At 54.5% G+C, this 6,862-nt stretch overlaps 1 long non-coding RNA gene across 5 annotated transcripts; it reads left to right on the top strand.

Moving 5' to 3' along the window:
- On the top strand, positions 1–5,889 carry LOC132024273 (uncharacterized). Of its 5 annotated transcripts, none has more exons than XR_009406204.1 (5): positions 1–1,404; positions 1,799–1,983; positions 2,118–2,263; positions 2,594–2,715; positions 2,887–5,889. It is a non-coding gene; the product is annotated as an uncharacterized LOC132024273 (long non-coding RNA). The 5 variants fall into 5 exon arrangements; XR_009406207.1 differs by having other exon boundaries at positions 1–1,983; positions 2,887–3,054; positions 3,192–5,889; XR_009406206.1 differs by having other exon boundaries at positions 1–1,951.
- Positions 5,890–6,862: the final 973 nt, after the last annotated feature.

The following is a 6,862-nucleotide window of genomic DNA, read 5'->3' as shown; positions in this document are numbered from 1 at the left end:
TTTATTTATCTGACAGAGAGAGATCACAAGGAGGCAGAGAGGCAGACAGAGAGAGAGAGGGGGAAGCAGACTCCCTGCTGAGCAGAGAGCCCGATGTGGGACTCGATCCCAGGACCCTGAGATCATGACCTGAGCCGAAGGCAGAGGCTTAACCCACTGAGCCACCCAGGCGCCCCCCGGAGTTTTGCTTTTTCAACCCCTGACCCAAATCTCCTGGCATCGCCCCAGGTAGAGGCAGCTTCCTCTCCCGCTCTGGGGGGAACGGAGCACCCCGTAACTGGAACCCAACCCAACCGAGGAAATGTGGGTCTCGCAGTGAACAGAGAGCGAAGAGTCCTGTGCAGAGATGTCCTGGGCCTGGATCTGAAAGTTCTCCGGGTGCCTAGGTGGGGGGAGCCGCTCACGGTGGGTGGGGGGCTTGTTCACCCCGAGGCGGGCAGTCAACCCTCCAGGACACTGAGCCCCTGGTGGTCACATGTGAGTACGACACCCCGGAGACCAGGAGACCCGGAGCTGGGACGCGGCCGCAGGATGGGGTCCTGCCCAGGGAGCGGACATGCACACGGGCAGGCTGGAAGGTGGCCCCCGCCGGGACCCACAGCCTGGGCTCAGTCCGGCTCTCACACTGCTGTCCCGGAACACGCCCTGGCAGAAGCTCCCTTCCTGATGGCTCGTGGCTTCGTCCTGGTTTCCAGGAACAGCGTGGGACGCCCTCTCCTAGTGGGACGTGTCCATTTCTCCCTAGAATTCTGCCATTTTTTCTCTTATGTACTTTAAGGCGATGCTGTGACGTCTGGTAAACTCAGGAGTGTTGTAGCTTCGCATTTGATTGTCCCTTTTTGTCATAAAGTACGGACCCTCTTCATCCAGTGGGGGTGCTGCTCCGTGTCTAACCCTCGGCTCTCGAGGTGGGGCATCGGCTGGGATCTCTGGTGTAAACATTCCCACCAGGGTCAGTGTCAAGCCGCCGGCCAGGAATCACCGTCTGGAGCGGGAAAGCAGCACACGGGACCGGCCCACGCGAGCCGCAGTTCCCACAGAAGAACGCTTTCCGCCCCGAAGTGCTTTATGTCTGAAACCGACACTGGTCTCCGCCTTGTCGGACGCCTGCCTGGTGCATCCTGCCCCACGGCTCTGCTTTCAGCATTTCTGTGACATGATGTCTCAGGGGTGTCCAGGACACCCCTACTTTGGAGTGTGACGCGAAGCTGCGACCTTCCCCAACAGGCGGCAACAGCTTCCCCCAGGAGCTGGCGGAGCCGAGTGCGGGACCCACAAACTAGAGGCTCTCACCAGGCCCGGCTGCCTGTCCCGACCCTGGGAGCAGGATCTGTCGCTTCTGCGCTGAGCCTGCCGAGGTCGCTAACCAGGGAGGGAAACAGGTGCACGCACACAGCACGTGGGGTAAGGGTTAGGGTTTACAGGTCGTGTCCGAAGAGACTTCTTCTAAGGAACGAAATATGCCAGACCAAGAAGTCACCAGGGTAGTTGAAGTAAAAACCTCTGTTCTCCCCCAAGTGTGCAGTTTTGCCCCCATACATGGCACAGGTAGAGCTCGCTTATGTGAGTGGGCGGGGAATTACTCAGGGTGCTTTTCAGGTTCCAAATAGGCTCGGATAGAGGAGTCTGGAAGCTCATTGTCCTTCCTCCATGAATCCAGATTATTCATCTGTCCCAAGACACGCCTCAGCGGGGTCTGGCCACCTGTCTTTGCCCCGCAGACCCCTCACGGTCGTGGGTCCTCATCGGCAAGGCTGCCGTTCACCTGCCCGCCTCCCCCACTCTCTCATCCCTCTAGGGTCGTCGGACCCAAGATAAAGACTACACTTCCCAGCCTTCTTTGCAGCCAATGGGAGTTGGTGAGTGAGGCTCCCAGGTGTCCTTCAAAAGAGATGGTCACACGCCTTCCCTGCCCATTCTCCTTCCTGCTGGCTGGAATGTGGATTCAGAGGTTAGGGCCGAAGCCCCATCTTGGACCATGAGGTGAACTTGTGAGGCCACACCCAGGGGACCAAAAAACCCCCCAGAAAGACCCCTGACACGGTTAACCAGGGTCACTACCCAGACTATTAAGTGAGCAAGAAATAACCATCTCTTGTCTTATCACCCACGGCCAGATCGCCACCCTAACAGACCGAGGCTTGCATCGATCAGTGAGGGGCTGCCGAGCACTGTGGCTGGGGGTCCTACTGGGCCGTCTGATTACAGCTCCAACAGCACAGTGAGAGTCCGGATGTGGAAGGATTATCCAGAGAGAATCCAGGTGAGCAAAACTCCCACAGAGATGCCATGGGCACACGTCTAGGGAAAGTAAAAGATCAAAACTAAATCGTTAGGGAATATAAACACCGCAGCCATGACTGGAGAACAGGAGTCCCGAGGTGAACTCACGAATGTCAAATCTTATCACCGCCATCCCGCCTCCAACGGTGGGGACGAGTCACGGGCAGACAGAGCCATTGGAACAAGAGCTGCAATTTCAAAACCCTGTAATTTGTGCCCATTTAATACATTGGTAATTTTCTACTTGGAAAAATTACATTTTAAATAGATAATCTGAACATGCTTAACGGACCTAAAACTATTGTTCCAGGAATCAACGCTTTGTTTCCGCCTGAAAGAAGGAAAGCCTACCTCCAGTCCTCGGCTCTTGTAATCCAAGCGGTCAAGGTCACCGCCTTCAAGCTCAAGCTCAGTTTCAGTAGCATACTGCAGGTTGTGTTATCAAGTATCCTTATCCTTTTAAATTGAGGGATAAATTGGAAATATTTTATCATTTTCTTTTTGGTTATTAATGATTTAGAAGTAGATTCCTTATTTTGCCAACATACGGACATTTCTTGTGTATCTTTTACTACTGATTTTTCTTCTTCTTTTTTTAAGTAGGCTCCATGCCCAGCGTGGAGCCCAACGTGAGGCTTGAACCTGAGATCAAGAGTCAGACGCTTAGCTGCCCAGGACCCCCTTTGTGACTGATTTCTAACCTCACTCCTCATGGTGAGACTCACTTAGGATTTGAAATCCACTGAGATCTGCTTCCTGGGCCAGTATGAGGTAAATCATCACGGAGAGGGTGTGTACGCTGCAAGAAGCCAGTGTTCTGTACACACAATCGCTAATTATGTTATTCTACTCTCTATTCTTACCTTTTTTTGTTTGTTTGTTTCAATGTCTGTTTGACTTTGTTTTAGTTACAGAGAGGAGAGAAAGTTGTATGAAAACTTCCCATCTGTGATGGTTGGTTCGTCTCATTCTTTTTGCTCTCCTGTCAATTTTGCTTTATGTATTTTGGGGTTATATTATGAAGAGCATAGTAGTTTAAAATTGTGATGTTTTCTAATCAATGAGAACTCTATCATTAACATAGCCTTTTAAAACTAGTGACAACTTTTGTTTGTTTTGCTCTAAAATCGATTTGCTATGACATTAAATTTTAAATTGTCTACATTAGTGATTTTTTTTTATCTTTGAAGTCCAGGGTTAATCGTTGTGTTAATTTGTCCTAGGGTATGGTACGCCTGAACATTTTTATTTCTGAAAGTTAACAAACCAATCAAAATCTTTGTCCCTTTCTGTGATTTTTATTTTATCCATGTGTGTTAATTTCCCTTTCATGATTGGGGGTGTTCCTCGAGATGCCCAGCTTTGCACAAGAACCCTGTTCTGGCTCCTGGTCTCCAAGGTTCTGGAGCCAATGCCTTGAGTGTTGGAATCCCTGGCGTCAACCCCAGAGGGCCTGAGATCCTAGCAGCCGCTTGGTGTTGGCTCCAAATATCTGCTCTGGCTTCGTGTCTCTCCTTTCCGAGACAGGTCACCTTGTTCCAAGCTCAGCCTCTTCCCCTCTTGTGTTTTGTATGGTGTTCCCACGTTTGTCGTGCAGGATTGGAGAGAAGTGCCCGCCTCACCTCAGGAACTGGGTGGTTCCCGTGTCTTGTCCAGGAAACTTTCCTAAAGCTCCACACGGCGACCTCTGCAGTGGCCCCACTGAGGGAAGTCCACTCTGTTGGAATTAAGAGGCCTGATGCCTTGGTTCCCAGAGAGCCCCACAAGCATCAGGCCCTCTCACCAGAAGTGTGCGGCTCTGAGATGCTTTCCCACATTCTGGGGTAACCTCAGGCAGACAGGCTCCTCGTCCCTCCTGGTCTCCAACCCCCGTCCACACACAGGCCCACACACACCTTCCTGGGCTTTCCCGCCCTTCCTGGGTCTGGACCCCACAGCAAGTGCAGTTGAGGTTCTCCCTGAAGCTCCTCACCCCCCAGCACCCCTCAGTCCACCCACACTTCCCTCCAGGCACCGTGGCTCTCTGCTTCTTGGCCTGGGGCTCTTTCTGACTTGCTTGGCCCTGCTCAGGGCAGCTGGGGACCACTGGCCCAGGGGCTGCTGAGCAAGCATCTGGGCCCATCCATCTCCAGCGTGGGCATGAGAACTCAGCACAGGAGCTGGCTTTCAAGGGAGGTGGTGTTGGGACAACCAGGCCTCTCGGGGCCTTGTACCTGAGAAATTTGCTCAGAGAGGGGGCTGCTCCAGAAAAGGCAGGCTCCCCCACCTGGTTCTCAGGGACCTTAGAGTGAGCCTGCACTCTGGAGCACTGGGTCCAGGAGAACAGGACTGGGGTGGGACCCAGCACTCGCTGGGTCACCTCAAACACCTGCACTTGCCGCCCTGTTTTGCAACAAAACCTGACACTTGCTGAGCACCAGCTGTGCACCAGGCTCCGGGTCTCAGTTGGTTCTCCAAACCCTGGTGTAGGTCCCGGGGCTGGTCTCCCACCCGATCAGTATTCTCCTGTCCCCTCAGTAACAGTGAGAAGGTGTGGCCACGTGTCCAGCTTAAGTCCTGCAGTCCCCAGCTTCTGCCACAGCCAGGAGTGGCCAAATGCCCCAGCTCCAGGTAAGGAGCTAACTGTGCTAAACTCTGCCTCTGCCCACAGCCTTGATGGCAGGAGCTCCAGCAGCCATTTTGGACCATGAGGCCATAGCAAGGATAGCGGTACATGCTGAAGAGGGGAGGAGCCTCCGCTGGGTGGGTGGGGGCACCAAGCCATCCCTGGTCTACCTTATCTGGACAAAAGAGAAGTCAATCTCAGCCCGACTGTTCTGATTTTCTCTGTCATAGGCCACAGACCCAGACTCCAGAGAGAATATTATTTTTTATCTCCAACATATACATAGAAAGAAACAGGCTCAGGAGCTGAAGGACATGACTGAGCGGCAGGGCTAGGGTTGAATCCCACCCAAATGGGAAGACAGAGGCACTGCCCTAGGCCTGTGTCTGACCCAGGCCAGTGTACCCTGGGCTGACCGCGTGTAGGTGTGGCTGTTTCTGCTGGACACAGAAGGTTCCAGCCATGCCTGCAGAAAAGAAGTTAGGTTTATTTGCAATAAAAACTGTGGTCTGAAAAAACCTAGTGGCAAATGTACAGTCTGTGTTCCATTTGGGTCGTCACCAGCTGTGGGACCCCCGGATCCCTGACCCGCATGCATCAGGCTAAGTGTTCACAGCTCATCTCGGGCCCCAGGTCCAAAGCCCCTCCGGAGGGCCTCCCAGCCCCTGCTGAAACCACCCGCTTCCCAGCCTGCCCCCAGCCCACCAGCCCTGCCTCACACAGTGTAACGCCCAACCAACCAGATCCAGGTCGCAAAGCAAACAAAAACCGAACAAAACATTCGCAAAACCCAGGGTTCCGACGTCTGTCTCCTCAGTGTCCTTCGTTGTCGTGATGACTTGTTTCACGATGACCTCAAATATACATCGTTTCTTGCTATTATAAAATATCTTCCTCATTATTCAGACGTACAACGGAGCTTCGGATGAAATAATTACAAACTGTTCTCTTCCCTTAAAAAACAAACATGTCAAACCAAAAACAAAACAACAAGAACAAAACCTCTTCGACAACAGTAAACACGAAAGGGGCTGGCTGGCTCCCCCAACCCCGACCCCAGGCTCATGGCTGGGCCGGCCGAGCCCAGGGCTGTGCGCAAAGTGCTGGGTGCACCCTGATGACGGGGGCTGGGGCCTGCTCTCTCCGAGACTGGCTCCGTGCTTCCCTCCCCTTGGCCTTCTGCCCCCGGAAGCGATCTGTTCACCTGCCGGCGGCCTTCTCTCTTGCCCTTGCTGCTAACTGTCCCCCCACTGCTCCCACCTCCTCCCCATCCTGGGACATGGGGCCCGGGAGCTGAGCCTGGAGGCCACACGGCTGACTTCTAAGAAAGCCCAGGAGTGCAGAGGGGCAACAGCTCCCGCCGCAGCAGCAGCTAGCCCTCCCCACACCCGGCCCTGCCCGCACAGGGCAGGGCAGCCCACCAAGGGACAGGGGACGCATGCAGCCAGGTTTCTCCCGCGGCTGTGGCACGGAGCCCGCAGGGAGACAGCATCCCTAGGTCTCGTGCAACATCCAGCAGAGGTAAAGGATCTGGACAAAACAGCCAGAGCTCAGAGGCCAGGAGGAGTCAGGAGGGGGAGTTCAGGGGAAGGCCTCCCCCAAGAGCCCTTACCATAGGCCCAGTTCGTGGGCTGCCGGAGGAAGACTTGCCAAGGGCTAGAACTAACATCCTGTGCAAAAGCTGGGGAGACCCTCAGGAACCACAATGCAGGACACCGAAGACCCAGAAGGGCCGCCTGCCGGGGGGCACTGGGGGGGCCTCCTCTTGGAGGGGAATGGGAGCAGCAGGGCCCGAGGGGGGGGAACTCATTTTCTTCTCCCCTGTATCAGGACTTACAAAAGGCGTATCCACCTGGCGGCAGGACAGGACAGACACGCTCCTGGGATCCAGGGCAAACAGCAGTACCGCTGACTGGGAGCAGACTGGGAGCAGACTGGGAGCAGACTGGGACCTGACTGGGAGCTGACTGGGAC

The sequence above is a fragment of the Mustela nigripes genome, chromosome 9 (genome assembly GCF_022355385.1).
Source record: "Mustela nigripes isolate SB6536 chromosome 9, MUSNIG.SB6536, whole genome shotgun sequence".
Lineage (NCBI taxonomy): Eukaryota > Metazoa > Chordata > Mammalia > Carnivora > Mustelidae > Mustela > Mustela nigripes.
Note: the sequence above shows the minus strand (reverse complement) of the source record. Positions and strands in the feature narration are given on the sequence as shown.